The following is a 15,114-nucleotide window of genomic DNA, read 5'->3' as shown; positions in this document are numbered from 1 at the left end:
AGACGTCCACTGCAAGTAACATGAGCGCTAGGTTTGGATGACACCCATCTCTGCTGCGAGACTTGGAGCAATTCACTTAATCTGAGCCTTAGTTTCTTCCACTGCGGACTAGCAATATCAATACCTGCTACTTACTTTGTGAATTGCTTCTCTAAAGTTAACTCTCTCTGTTGTTCCATGATTCCATAAATCCCAGAACAGTCTTTTCCTGTTATAGCCAAGTTGTCCATCGTTGACAGCGATGTTCACCTGCTTGTTCCGGCTTCTCTAATCCGGCTGGTGAGAACACCTCTAAGGGAACTTTCGTCAGGAGCTAACAATGGCATTTAAGGTCACTTGTGCTCTTGGGCCCAGTTGGGCCCAGGAACTTCCCTGATAGTGATATTAGCTCGCATGTGTTAAGTCCTTATTGCACGCCACGAGCTCGTTATGCATTACCTCATTTACTTTGTATACTAATCCTTTGTGATAGGGTATCAGTTAGGGTGTTTGACTATAAATTACAGGAGAAAAACTCCAACTGACTTAAACAATAGGGGCGTTTGTTGGTTCACATAACTGGGAGTCTAGAGAGAGAGGGTAGTTTCAGCAGTGGTCAGTGAATCCAGGGTGTCCACATTGTCCCCAAGTCCCACGTTCTGTCTCTGTGCTGACACCCACTATTGTAGTCCCCCTAATACCAATTCCCCTCTGGCCGTCAGCAGGAAACCTGCTTCCTTATTTATATCTAGCAAAAGGGAGAGAGCACCTCTACAAATAATCAAAAATGTGAAAAAAAAATTCCTTTTCCTACTTATAATTTAGTTAGCCTACCTTTAGTCAGTTGCTTATATATAAAACGTTAAGTACTGGGAGGTGGGAAGAAAAACTGTTATTTAATTAACTAAGGCCCATCTTTCGGAATCCTGAGGATTGGGATTATCTTGATTGATTTGAGTGAATTGGAATTTACTCCTGGAGCTGGGGCAATTCCTTGAACCACATGGCCTGCCATACAGTGGAAGGGAAATACATTGAATTTTGGAGTGCCAACTACACTGTGAACTACATGTAAATACTACTACTTCTCTTGGCCGGGCGCGGTGGCTCACGCCTGTAATCCTAGCTCTCTGGGAGGCCGAGGCGGGCGGATTGCTCAAGGTCAGGAGTTCAAAACCAGCCTGAGCAAGAGCGAGACCCCGTCTCTACTATAAATAGAAAGAAACTAATGGGCCAACTGATATATATATATAAAAAATTAGCCGGGCATGGTGGCACATGCCTGTAGTCCCAGCTACTCGGGAGGCTGAGACAGAAGGATCGCTCGAGCCCAGGAGTTTGAGGTTGCTGTGAGCTAGGCTGACGCCACGGCACTCACACTAGCCTGGGCAACAAAGTGAGACTCTGTCTCAAAAAAAAAAAAAAAAAAAATACTACTACTTCTCAATTTACAGATGAGAAAATTGAGGTATGGAGTGGAGAGGGTTAAGTAATTTGCTCAAGACCACAACTGAATCTAGGCCTATCTCCCGTCTAACAATTTAACGATGTCCTACATACATTTCTTGAGAACTTATGATATATGAGAGGAACTCCAAGACAAGGGGCGGGTTTGCTAAGGGAAAGACCATAGCACTAGGCATCGAGAGATGGAGATTTCAATCTTGCCTGTTCCACTTACTAGCTTTGTGACTTCTTCAAAAATAGGAATAATAAAACCTACTTACTGGAGTAGTAGCAAATATTAAAATTTAAACCATGTAGAAGACTGTTTTTCAAAATGGCATCACCTGGGAACTTGTTGGAAATGCAAATTCTTGTTCCCATCACTGACCTGCTGACTGTGGGTGTGGGGCCCAGCAATCTGTAGGTTAACAAGCCCCCAGGGGATTCTGATGCTTGCTAAAGTTTGAGAAACAGTGGTCTAACACATTGCCAGGTACACAAGCCTTTACTTGTTATTGTTCTGAGGGGTTCACAACTAGGAGAACTAGGGAAAGGAAGACAAAAGTTCTTTAATACAGAACCATACTGATTGTTAAGTGCCCCAGTATAGGTTAAATGTGCTTTGAAAATTTATAAGGGGTTAAATTTATTTCCAACAAGATGACTCTTAGAAGGCTTTATAAATTAGATAAGAAATGGAAGGGGAAAAATAGTTATGAACTATTGAGCAGTACAAACTTTCAGTGGTTACTGCCAAGTTGTGTGTATATGTATAGAAAGTAACCTTAAAATATATCTATAAAAACTAATCAATTAGAGACCTAATATTGTCCAGGAACAAAAACCCATCAGAATATGTCAGAAGATGAAGATTTTAGTCATGATGCTACACTTACCAGCTGGCCCTCAATATCGTGTTTCAAGAAAAAGGAAAGAGGTTGGTCTTGATCCCTGGTTCTTAACCAGGGGGAAACAAAGTGGCCTAGGGCATGTGTAGCCTTAAAGATCCCACAGGAGAGTGTATGGACACCCTGGTTAAGAATCACTGGACTAGGCCGGGCGCAGGGGCTCACGCCTGTAATCCTAGCACTCTGGGAGGCCGAGGCAGGAGGATTGCTTGAGCTCAGGAGTTTGAGACCAGCCTGAGTAAGAGCGAGACCCCCGTCTCTACTATAAATAGAAAGAAATTAGTCAAAACAACTAAAAATAGAAAAAAAAATTAGCCAGGCACAGTGGCCTGTGCCTGTAGTCCCAGCTACCCTGTAGGCTGAGCCAGGAGGATTGCTTGAGCCCAGGAGTTGGAGGTTTCTGTGAGCTAGGCTAATGCCACACACTGTAGCCCAGGCAAGAGAGTGAGACTCTGTCTCAAAAAAAGAATCACTGGACTAAATGGCCTTTGATCTGTGACTATAGACTAAAGAATAATCAAATGTAAACACATTAAAGAAGCATGTAAATGTTATTAAAATCTATGTGGCTATCTCTGCTTTTTTTTTTTGCTCCACATCTCAAAATACTCTTGTAACTGAACACCTGATTAATGAAAGGAAAACATCTGCAATATGTAGCAACTAAAATGTCACCTTCTCTGTGTGGATCACAAAGTGCTTGGTAATCACTTTCATACCAGACTAGCGAGTATCATTCTCTTTTTCTAGATGGATAAACAGAGACATGCCGAGGATAAAGGCCTTGCTCAGTACCACACAGTTCAGTCACTAAAAGACACACAATGGATGCCAGTCTCCTCATCCCTTCAAAAAAGCTCTTGAAGTCAACAAGAATTTTGGAACCATTACATTGGCTGCAATGGCATAGATATTTATAATAGATACCATATCTATCTATATCTATATCTATATATATATATAATATTTCCTCCACAAATAGGAAGAAAATTAACCTAAAGCTGAGAGTCTCACCTCACTGACTCAAAGCAGCAGAGATAGAAGAAAAGTAAAGTTTTAGCAAAAAAAGAGTCTGAAAGAAAATAAATTAAATATAGCTAGTCAGATGCTGTTTGTACCTAGTAAAACAAGGGCAAAATTACTCTCAGCAGTAACTCTTATCTCTTGATTAATTGATTAAGTCATTCATCCATTCTTTAATAAATATTTATTGATTGCCTTCTATTAATATGGATCAAGCACTTATTTCTGTGTTGGAAATATAGTAATGACCAAAGTTGATAAAAATAACAATAATAGCTAATATAGCAGGTACTAATAATTATTTGTGGACTACAATGTCAAAACTCAGTGTGAACTAGCCTTCCCTTTGGGGCTGCATCCACTGATTATAACACAGCTAATCTGCCTGAAATTCTCCAGCTTTGGGGCTCTCTAACAGAACAAGCTGTTGTTGGGCCCACTTCTAGTTGGTGATGCATCCACCAATGAGAATGGATTTGTGCTCACTGTTCTTGTCAAGGCAACAGGAACTGACTGCATTGTGACTTTTTTTTTTTTTTTTTTTTTTTTTTTTGAGACAGAGTCTCGCTTTGTTGTCCAGGCTAGAGTGAGTGCCGTGGCGTCAGCCTAGCTCACAGCAACCTCAAACTCCTGGGCTCAAGCGATCCTTCTGCCTCAGCCTCCCGAGTAGCTGGGACTACAGGCATGCGCCACCATGCCCGGCTAATTTTTTATATATATATCAGTTGGCCAATTAATTTCTTTCTATTTATAGTAGAGACGGGGTCTCGCTCTTGCTCAGGCTGGTTTTGAACTCCTGACCTTGAGCAATCCGCCCGCCTCGGCCTCCCAAGAGCTAGGATTACAGGCGTGAGCCACAGCGCCTGGCCTGTGACTTTTTTTTTACTGTAGTAATTTTAAGTTACTAGAACCAACTCTTCTAACTTTACTTACTCGTTTCTCACTTATTCAAATACTGGAAGCAATATGTAAGCTAACAGAAATGCCATGTTAATTATTTTATTTTTGGAGACAGGGTCTCGCTCTGTTGCCCTGTGTAGCGTGCAGTGGCTTCATCATAGCTCACTGCAACCTCAAACTTCTGGGCTCAAGTGATCCTACTGCCTCAGCCTCCTGAGTAGCTGGGACTATAGGCGTGCACCACCACACTCAGCTAATTTCTCTAACTTTTCTGTAGAGATGGGGTCTCACTCTTGCTCAGGCTGGTTAATATTGCTTCAGTGACAAAACAGCAGTGTTCCTTTCCCTTGTGCTTGAAGTGGAATAAGACACAAATGTATTTGAGATTAACTGTCAGTGATAAATTCATTTTATATATGATTTTTAAGGGTAAATGCTTTGAGGGCTTTAAAAAGCATTTCAGTCTTTTAAAATGTCAGCTTACACTAACAATGCTCTCAGAAGTTAGGAAATCTGACTGGGCACGGTAGCTCATGCCTGTGATCCTAGCACTCTGGGAGGCCGAGGCGGGAGGATCCCTCGAGCTCAGGAGTTGGAGACCAGCCTGAGCAAGAGCAAGCCCAGGAGTTGGAGGTTGCTGTGAACGAGGCTGACACCACGGTACTCTAGCCTGGGCAACAGAGTGAAACTCTGTCTTACAAAAAAAAAAAAAAAAGAAGTTAGGAAATCTTCTGAAACTCAAAGCAGGAGGTGGGTGTGGAGGCAGGGAGTACAGTGAGGCAATATTTCTAAGTGTTGTCGTGGTGTGATTTCACAATTTGTTTTTGAATCTATTTGGACTTCCAGAAAGGAAGACTCTCATATGTCAATAAGCACATGAACTGAAGCTTAAGAAACTAGAAACGAAATAGTAGAGTTTCAAATATATGTACATATATGTTGTCATATTCTTTGATGGGATGCTGGCTGGCAGTAATGTTTGATCTCGTGAGAAAGGTAAATTTTTCTCTGACAGATTTACTAGCTTGCTTTACCTGAACACATGAGCATAAACAATGCCTAATAAGAAAACTCTCTGTCTTCTCCAAAGTCAAAGTTGGAACAAGTGAAGGGAAATTCAGTTTTCATTACCCAACAGTGTTCATCATTTCTGTAGTCAGCATGCATATGAAGATTGCAAACCTCTTATAGTTGGTAAAAAGATGCAGCAAATTTGCAGAACTAAAAGATAAACTGACTAGATTAGAAATATGTAAAACTAAAATTATTAACCTCTTTCAGTCCCAGGTTAAAAGTTTATACTGTATGCTCTCACGTTATAAAAAGGTCAATATAATTATGAACAAGAAAACAGATTCCTGTTCTTTTATGTTCCACCAGCCCGAGCAACTATGAGAGTCTCTGCTGGTACTTGCCAGTTAACCCACTCATTGTGGGTTAACACAAGATTCTGTGTGTTTTCCATCCTCTGTTGAGCATTTTTGGCACAGTATAAACATCTCAGTGATAATAGATAAGGAAAAAAGAAAAAAGTTAAAGCTCTGAAATGGCATTAAAAATAGCATCAATAAAATCTAATTGTCTGGAAATGACAATTGGTTTAGTGTTAGGAGATGGTTAGAATTTGTCTCTCTTGGGCATTTATTTGGAAAATATTAGCTGGTTAACTTTCCTGTGACTCCTGATTTTGTTGGTCAACGAATATGAAGTTACAGTTAGATAAGGAATAAGGTCTGGTGTTCTATTGCACAGTAGAGCACATTCTATAGTTAATAAGAATGTATTATATACATATCTCAAAATAGCTAAAAGAGAAAATTTTAAATGTTCTCATCTTAAAAAAAAAGATAAATATATGAGGTGATGGATATGCTAACTAGCCTTATTTGATCATTCCACAATGTATAAATGTTTGGAAACATCACATTGTACTCCATAAATATATACCTGTACAATTATTATTTTGTCAATTAGGAATAAAACAATCTTAAAAGTAAATTTGTCAATTAAATACAAAGTGGCCTGATTAGATTATATGGATATAAAACCCAAATTAAGTGTTCCAGTTCCAGAAGCAAGGCTTTGCGATGGTCGTTATTATTGAAGGACTCTAAACTATGTATTCTCTCAATATTCTTAGATTTTTCTCATCTTTTCTATACTACATTGTATAAATGGGTACCACAAACAGGTTTGTTTACTTCAAGTCTTGGTCAACTTTTCCATATGGATTTAGAATTATTCTACCTTGAGTAGGGCAAAGGTAATATATATAACCTCAACATTTGTAGCCCTGTAATATGCTGAAATTAAAAAATAAAAATAAATTTATAAAACCATTTTTGACCAAAAAAGAAAAATTACAAATTGCATGATTGGAACATTAACAAAAAATTATTCTACCATTCAGCTGTGGCCTTATCATAGCATATTAACTCCTGTGTACTTAACACTTCTGTGTAGAAAAAGAACACCACCACACTAGAATTGCAATGATGATATGATGAATCACATGTCAGTAGCAACTTACATGAATTTTTAGACTTGTTAGAGCACATATGGTACTAAAAATAAAATTCCACCTCCCCTAAAGCTCTTCTAGACCCCAAGGCCATTATTTTTTCATAAATACTGCATATGTTTTTTCCATATCTTGCTACTTTAAAAGTATTAATGCCCTTTGCAAAGTGCACAGCTCATTACCAGGTAGTAACTTAAGCAAAAGAAGAAATCTGGCTGGATCAGTGATTTGTCAGCAAGGTCTGAATCACAGGAGGTTGTTCTCTGGTATATCCTCTTGGTCCAGAAAGTAGGAGGTGGTGGTCCAGTGAGCCAGGAATTGCCTGGCAGCATCAGCATCCTGGCTGTTGCTCTGGATAGGTTGCATTTTTTGGCTTTTGCTCTTGAACCAAAAGTTCAAGTGTGAAAACCAGGACTGAAGTCTCTCCTCTGCTGGAGCCAGGATACCCCCAGTTCAGCCAGAAGTTAGTTTGAGGGTGGAGTGGCCCAGCATTCCAGGAGTGGCACATGTCAGCAGGAGCTATGCCAGGGCTGTGTCCCAACCGCAGAGCTGGGCTTGCCACACATCCTTCACTTCGTTAATATACTGGATTTCTGGGCGAATGGGCAGAGACACTGTTGAGACAGAATCAAGATGTGACTTACATGCTGAGTCTATTATCTCAGCTTTGGGAGGCACATACTGGGTAAAAGTCAGGCTGTGGCCTGTGGATTTCAGTCCTTCTTTTTCTCCACAGGGTACCTGAAAGTGTCTCCTGTACCCGTTTTTTTTTTTTTTTTTTTTTTTTTTGAGACAGAGTCTCACTCTGTTGCCTTGGCTAGAGCGCCCCGTGGCGTCAGCCTAGCTCACAGCAACCTCCAACTCCTGGGCTCAAGCAATCCTGCTGCCTCAGCCTCCCGAGTAGCTGGGACTACAGGCATGCGCCACCATGCCCGGCTAATTTTTTCTATATATTTGTAGTTGTCCAGCTAATTTCTCTCTATTTTTAGTAGAGACGGGTCTCGCTCTTGCTCAGACTGGTTTCTTGTACCCTTTTGTTTCATCTTTCTTAACTCATCCACTGACTGCCACACTAGAAAAAAAATTTTTTTTTCCTTGGGGCCACCATGTTTTATTACAAAAATAGAATAAAAACTTCTAAAACAAAATGATCCTTTCTAGTTTAATGAAAAATTAAATTTATTGATTTCTATTCATTTAATCCATGTTTTTAGAATTAATTTGTCGATATTAATTGTAACAACAAGAACATCAACGAGTAAGATTTTTCAGGAACCAACTGCAGGGTTTTGCCCAGGTTTTGCTTCAGGAGGTCCCAGGCTCAAAACTAGCTTGAGGTAATTACAAGTCACAGGGCAGTTAATGTGTTAAGAATACAGAGCTCACGTTTCTCCTTTTGCTTCTTTTGCATAACCAAATGCTTCTATAGCAGGGGTTCCCAAATCTGACTACATTAGAAGGAAGCAAACACCTCCCCAATCTGCCTTTCTCATGTATCCCCTTATATTGCTGGCCTTTGATGTTCTCTTTAATAAAAACAGGTGCCTTTTCTTTTTTCTCTTTTAAAAACTACTCTCTAGTCTCACACTCAACACAGAGCATTTTTGTGACCAGATGTGTGGGTTTTTCCCACACACACCAAGCAATTCTCCAGCGCATACCAACCGGGTGTCCTGTAATTCAATGCAATTATGACACTATCTACCTGGAGGTCATGTAGGATCCCACAGTTTAAGGTCTCTGTCTCACAAGGCAGCCCTTCATTTCAGATGCTAATCACAAGTCCCAGGATGTGACCTGTGCTTTTGACCTATTGGCTATAAACTGGGGTTCCCAGAACTCCCCTCTTTGGGTTGACAAATTAGCTAGGATGACTCAGAAAACTCAGGAAAAGACTACGCTTAAGTTTTGCAGTTTTATTATAAAGGCCATTACAAAGTATACAGATGAATAGCCAGATGAGGAAGTGGGTAGGTCGAGGTAAGGGGTGGGGGGTGGGACACGGAGCTTCCGTGCCCTCTCTGCACACGTCACTATCCCAGCACCTCCACGTGTTCGGCAACCCAGAAGTTCATCAAATCTTCTTCAACAATTATTATAGGACATTATCTCTGGTCCCTCCCTACTTTCCCGAAGGTATGTGGGTGGGGCCAAAAGTTCCAAGCCTAATCACTTGGCCCTTCAGGTGACTGGCTACATCCTGAGGCTATCTAGGTGATAAAGTTTGGATATTTGACCCCTCCAAATCTCATGTTGAAATTTGATCCCCTGTGCTGGAGGTGGGGCCTGGTGGGAAGTGTTTAGATTGTGGAGGTGGATTCCTCAGGAATGGCCTAGTGCCCTTCACTTGGGAATAAGTTCTCACTCTTAGTTCCCCTGAGAACTGCTTGTGGAAAAGAGCCTGGCACCTCCTGTGCTTTCTCATTTGCTTCCTTCCTCTTGCCATGGGATGCTGCTCTCCTTTCCCTCCTACCGTGGGGGAAATTTCCTGAGGCCCTCACCAGAAGCAGACGTGGGCGCCATGGTCGTGTACAGCCTGTGGGACTGTGAGCCAGCCAAGTAAACCTCTCTTCTTTCTAAATTACCCAGCCTCAGGGATTCCTTTATAGCAACACAGATAGAATTAAAGACCTCACCTAAATCACTTCATTAGCATAAACTCAGGTGTTATCAAAGCTGTGAATTATAACAAAAAGACACTGCTCTCGCTCGCTTGGGAAATTCCCAGTGTTTGAAGAGCTTTGTGACAGGAACCAGGGACAAGGACCAAATATATTTCATATTATACCACGGTAGACTATACTCGTGGGGGGAAATAAAACAGAACAGCACCTAGTTGTAAAAATTGAAGGCAAAGTCCACCTCACCAACTGTCTTCACCCTCACTCTCTGGAGGTAATGACTGTTGAACATTACGAAGTGTTTTTCTGGACTTTTTCTAAGTACATGTAAATAAATATTATATACCTAGTTGTGTCTATGAGGCTTGTGGGGGTCTTTTGGTTTTGTTTTGATTTTACAAAAATGGGATTTCGATTTCATCCGTCAGCATGTGTGTGCGGATGGCAGTTGGAGGAGGTGCCAGATATGAGCTGCCTCCCTTCCCTCCCTCTGAAGCTTGCCCTCTGCTCTGGCTCTGTGCGACCTCATGACAGAGGAGAGCTTTCTAGTGTGGCATTCAGAACCCAGGCCATGCAGCGAGGGTGTGACCACCGACACAAAGAACTTCTGGTTTTCAAATACAAATCATACAGCCAAGATGCGGGTGCTTGTGTTTCAGGGCCTAGCATAGTCTAATGTCAGACTGATTTTTAATCAGCTAGTGGGAACCTATGGATAAAAATTTCAATGATTTAACTGCAATGAAGTTGGAATGAAACTTACCAGTGGCTAAAATTTTATGGTTCACATTTGCACTGGCATTAGCATAAAAGGCAATTTCCAGGCCGAGTGCGGTGGCTCACGCCTGTAATCCTAGCACTTTGGGAGGCTGAGGCGGGCGGATCGCCTAAGGTCAGGAGTTCGAAACCAGCCTGAGTGAGACACCCCCCCCCCCCCCCCCCCCGTCTCCACTAAAAATAGAAAGAAATTAATTGACCAACTAAAAATATATATACAAAAAATTAGCCGGGCATGGTGGTACACGCCTGTAGTCCCAGCTACTTGAGAGGCTGAGGCAGGAGAATTGCTTGAGCCCAGGAGTTTGAGGTTGCCGTGAGCTAGGCTGACACCAGGGCACTCACTCTAGCCTGGGCAACAAAGTGAGACTCTGTCTCAAAAAAAAAAAGGCAATTACAATGTCTATGAAAAATGATAGCCTGGTTCATAGTTTCCACACACAAACACAAGTGCTTTCCACACATCTTAATTGCTTTTCTGCTAAAGAAATTGTAACTGCAAATCATGAATTTTATATGTATAATTGAAAAGACCTTTGTAAGTATAAAATAAAACAGAAGAGTCATTTAGAATACGAACGATATGCTTGAAATGTGTTACTTTTTCAGAAAGGTTAAGCAGAAACAAAGTCAAAATCAATTAGAGATTAAATAATGAATTAGAATTAATTTCGTAAGAGCATAATTGATTTTAAAGAATATTCCAACAAAGTAAAACTCACAAAAATGGCCAAATTATTTAAAACAGAAACAAAATATTGCCTAAAACTGAAAGTTATCAAAACCATTTATAATCTAAAATTTGTGATGAGATATGGATTACAAGTCCATTTAGGTAATTTCACTAATGAATATGCAGTAAAAATCTTCATAATATATTTATGAGGGTGTCAATTTGAAAGAGAATTTTTTAAAATGTATTTTTCTTTTTAATTTTTTAATTTCAGAATATTACGGGGATACACATATTTTAGTTACATGGATTGCCTTTGTACTGCTTGAGTCAAAGTTGTAAGTGTGCCCATCACACAAATAGTATAAATTCTATTTCATTGGGAGATGTTATATCCTGAATATTGGTGAAGAGTGACTAAAAGACTCATACTGATTGGGAAAGTTGGGGTTAAGACACTGCTCTCATAGAAGATGATTATAAAAAATTATAGTTCATAATGAGTGAGATGTGCACCATCTGGGGGATGGTCACGCTGGAAACTCAGACTTGTGGGGGGAAGGGGGAAAGGGCATTTTTTTGAAACCTAAAAATTTGTACCCCCATAATATGCCGAAATAAAAAAATAAAATAAAATGAAGGAAAAAAAATTATAGTTCACACAAATACCCACATCTCTGTATAGAAATATTGCAAATTAGTATTTTGAGATAATGTCTGAGGTTTTCCTTTCTTACATTTCTCGTTTACCCACATTGACCAGTAGGTTAGTGGAAAATGTGGGCTTAGAAAGAGGAAGGATACAGACTCAAGAAGTGTATTACTTAATAGCTTTTCTGAAAGCTAAAGTAGAGAAAATCATCTTGAAAGCCAACGTTTACAAGTGAAGAAAAGGGTTCTTAAGCTGCATAAGACTAAGAACCTGAAGCAGCCAGAACAGAGTTTCTATCATAACAAAGAGTGGGTAAAATGGCTCAGTTTTCCACCACTGAGGAAGGAGAGAATCAATGAGACCCGATTAGTGCCTAAATGCTGTTGGGTCCCTGAGCGGGGACACTAGAAACCCTCAAAAGCTTTAAGGAGACTGGAGATGGAGAATGCCAGGAATTTTGCCTCTGTTCTCGGAGTGTAGCCAGAGGGAATGCCAAGTCTTTCAGAGAAGTGCCTTGTCCAGCAAGGCACCAGAGCACAGCAGATGAAGAAGGATCCGAGTGGGTGGGTGGATCGGAGAGGAGCCTCACCCCTGTGCAGGACGGCAGCCATCAGATTCCTCTGTTATTAAGAGAAGCATCAGGGTGGCCGAGAGTAGCTAAAGGACCCCAGGAGGAAGACGCAGAGTGCCTGGACTTAACACCTGTGTCTGCAATGTGTGGACTGTGGGCATGAGCACCAGAGGCAAAGAGGGCCAGGGGGATTTGGTTCTACTTCAACAGAGACCAGCAGAGATGGAGAAGATGGGAGACCAAGGGCCCCATTCCCATCTGACATCAGGATGATATATATATATATATATATATCTGCTCTCCTCTTCCCCTGCCATCCCATCCCCCAGAAAGGGGATGGGAGAAGGCAGAGAAAGAGTAATCCTGAGTTAAGTGAGAATTACCCAAAAAAGATTGAATTTGGAATCAATAAAATGTGGTTTTTCACTGGCCGGAAAAATTAGTCTCTGGAGTTAGGCTAAGGGCAGTGACAGAGAAACAAAGCCACATGCTAGCATACCTGAGTCTGTGTCTGGAATTTTCATGCCACTGTGTATATGCATACAGGTATATGTACGACTAAGTATTTATGTCTGTGTCTTTTTTAATAATATCATGAGCCCTGAAGGTAAACAGACCTGGGCTTGAATCTTGGTTCAGCCACTTAATTGCTGGATGACTTTGGGCAAATTTCTTGATCCAAGATTCTGCTTTTGTAAAGTGGTAATGAGAATAGTGCCTCCCGGGATTGTTGTAAGGATCAAATGAGACACAGAGCTTACTCTAAGACCTGGCATGTAGTAAGCCCTTGTCGTGATTATAATCATCATAATTATAATTATAATTGTATAATACTGAATAATAATAATTATTATTATCATTGTGTAGTTGCTTATTTTGACTGGCAAGATATAATTACCTGTTGTGCATATAGCATGTCACACACATCCAGCTACCCCTACTATATGTGCTTAGAGGCTAAGTGGACATCCATACACAGGTTTAAGGTGTATTTCCTTTCATATATATATATATATATATATATATACTTTTTTTTTTTTGAGACAGAGTCTTACTTTGTTGCCCAGGCTAGAGTGAGTGCCGTGGTGTAAGCCTAGCTCACAGCAACCTCCAACTCCTGGGCTCAAGCAATCCTGCTGCCTCAGCCTCCCGAGTAGCTGGGACTACAGGCATGCGCCACCGTGCCCAGCTAATTTTTTCTATATATATTAGTTGGCCAATTAATTTCTTTCTATGTATAGTAGAGACGGGGTCTAGGATTATAGCCGTGAGCCACGGAGCCAGGCCGAAAGTAAAGATTTTATCTTGTGCTCAATCTCCATAATCCGCCTACCTCGGCCTCCCAGAGTGCTAGGATTACAGGCGTGAGCCACCGCACCAGGCCTCCTTTTATATTTTTATTTATGTATTTGTTTATTTTTGAGAATTTGCTCTCAGGGAGGGGTAGGTACCTCTAGATTTGGGGAAATTTGAGGTAAAATTTCTTTTGAGCCAAGATAGAAATTTAAATTTTAAGTGAGGAAAGTCTGTCCCCGACAGCCTCGCCCCTCATCACTTGGGGGGAAGGATGATGGGTGGTCTAAAGGAGGTTTCTACTTTGCCAAGCTCTTCCCACTTCGCACTCACTGAAGAGTGCTACTTCTTGTGAACTTCTTGTGAGGTTTCCAGCCAAAGCTCCGGAAGGAGATTCAGTCATGAGGTGAGTTTATTAATGCAACAGCCCTTATATAGTAACCAAGTATTTATTATATTTCAACATTTCTGATAAGGGAGCACTATCTACAGCCAGGTCTCTGGGGCATCCTTCTGATTGGAGAAATTCTCTAGACAAAGCACCCAAGATGCTTCTGGCCTAAGCATCCCACATCTCTTATCCACGGGTGGTTGGGCAATCGCAGTTCCACCCTGTATACTTTCAAAGTGCAAAGCCTGCAAGAATCCCTGTCCCCAGGTGATAAAACTCAGTCATAGGTTCCAGTGGTCTGTGCTGTATTTGGCAGAAGAGGCATAAAGTCTACCTGATCTGTGGGTGGCTTCAAAAAAGCATTTAATATTTTGACTCATTTAATTTATCTGTAAAAGGGGGATAATGATATTGTGCCAGTTTGCCTCAATGGAGTATTATGTTAATCTAGAGATTACGTGTTGAATCTTTATGCAAATGATGTGATTATCATTAAGCAGATAATGATTAACTGATTACGGTAAACTGATCCACCATATGAATAAACCATTAGCTGGTTTGTTTATTGTTTACTATTCCATTCCCTATATTAATGTAAAGTACAGATAGCAGCATTTTAACAATGGGCTTCTAGATTTTTTTTAATTTCAAAATATTAAGGAGCTACAAACGTTTTCATTACATGGGTACCTTTTATAATGCTTAAGTTGGGGCTTTTTGTGTGCCCATCACTGGAATAGTGTTCATTGTACCCAATAGGTAGGCTTTTACCACTTCCCTCCTTTTCCCTCCCCCTTCTTTATTTCCTATGACCTTTATATCTTTCTGTGCCCATGTGTGCCCACTGATTAGCTCCCAATTATTACAAAGTACATGTGGTGTTTGTTTTTCCAATCCTGAGATACTTCACTTAGGCTAATGGTCTCCAATTCCATCTATCTTGCTGCAAAAGACAATATTTTATTCCTTTATATGGCTGAATAGTACTCCATGGTGTATATATTATATTTTTTTAACTCACTCATGAATTGATGGGAACTTAGGTTGATTCTACATCTTTGTGATTGTGAATTGTGCTGCAATAAACATTTGAGTGCAGGTGTCTTTTTTATAAAATGACTTCTTTTCATTTAGGTAGATGAAGAAATGCTCAACATCACTAATCACCAGGGAAATGAAAATTAAAACTACAATGAAATATATCACCTTACCCCTGTCAGAATGGCCATTATTAAAAAGTCAAAAAAAAAATGGATGCAAAGAGAAAGGAACATTTATACACTGTTGGTGGGACTGCAAATTAATACAACAGCCTCTACGGAAAACAGTCTGAAGAATCCTCAAAGAAATAAATGTAGA

Source organism: Microcebus murinus, chromosome 11 (assembly GCF_040939455.1).
Source record: "Microcebus murinus isolate Inina chromosome 11, M.murinus_Inina_mat1.0, whole genome shotgun sequence".
Lineage (NCBI taxonomy): Eukaryota > Metazoa > Chordata > Mammalia > Primates > Cheirogaleidae > Microcebus > Microcebus murinus.
This window is presented reverse-complemented; position numbering follows the sequence as displayed.